The sequence below is a fragment of the Sorex araneus genome, chromosome 4, assembly GCF_027595985.1.
Source record: "Sorex araneus isolate mSorAra2 chromosome 4, mSorAra2.pri, whole genome shotgun sequence".
NCBI lineage: Eukaryota > Metazoa > Chordata > Mammalia > Eulipotyphla > Soricidae > Sorex > Sorex araneus.
In genome coordinates, this window is record NC_073305.1 from 124,446,300 (window position 1) to 124,447,266 (window position 967).

A 967-nucleotide genomic window follows, 5' to 3' on the forward strand; every position below is an offset into this window, starting at 1 on the left:
AGGCTATAAGATGTCCTGTGCTTCCGGGTGAGCTTTGTTTAATAGTCCCTGGATGTTGGCCATTGATGGGATTACAAGGCAACGGGGGACCACCTAGCTACTAGAAAATGGGGAATCTGGGCGGAAGAGGCCCAGTCCTGATCCGAGCAAGCTTGGAGGTCTCAGTCCAGGGTTCCACACACCTGGGTTCCTCTGCCGGTACCTTCATGTGTGAGGCTCATCTGAACCTGTGGAGAGGGGCCTTGAGCATAGCTGTGGCTAGGCTCTGGAGGTCTTCAGCCGCGGGAGCTCTGCTTGGGGCAGGGAGGGAAGCTGAAGCCCACCCTCTTTGAGGGTCCCCTGGAAGAAAGCCAGGCATGGGGGCAAGATAGAGATATTATAACATTTTATATGATACATTTAAAAAAAATTGAATCACTGAGATATATGAGTTTCAGTCATACAATCTTCAGCACCCATCCCTTTACCAGTGCTCATTTCCAGCCACCAGTATCCCCTGTTGTATATGATACATTGCTGTGTTTTCTGTGACTTGTCAAGAAAAAATATCAATGATAATACTTACCTAGCAGGAGTGATACCATGACCATGAAGGTAGTTTTCCCCGGACTTGGCTTATTCATTATATTCTGAATGTGCTGACTCCTATGATCTCCCCAAATGTGAAAAACTTGACTGCATAATTTGTGATAGTGGGAGATTGTATTCAAGCTCTATCCTAAAAAAAAAAATCAATGACTTTCATAAATATCTTCAGTGGCATATTTTATTCACAGCTCTTATTTTCTGTTCCTATCTAAGAAAATGATAAAACATATTTTATCCTATGCCATAAGATTCTGAGGAGCATGGCTTCCTCAACAGTATATTTTATGTTTACACATATGCTATTTTAGTTAACAAGACTTTTTTCCTTTGAAAATCATTTAAATAGACATAGCATAGTAAACAAATTTGAAAAATTTTA

The 967-nt window shown here is 41.4% G+C and overlaps 1 non-coding gene across 1 annotated transcript; it reads left to right on the plus strand.

The window, feature by feature from the left end:
• Positions 1-557: 557 nt before the first annotated feature.
• LOC129404711 (U1 spliceosomal RNA) lies at positions 558-721 on the plus strand. The gene has a single exon (XR_008630073.1). It is a non-coding gene; the product is annotated as a U1 spliceosomal RNA (small nuclear RNA).
• Positions 722-967: the final 246 nt, after the last annotated feature.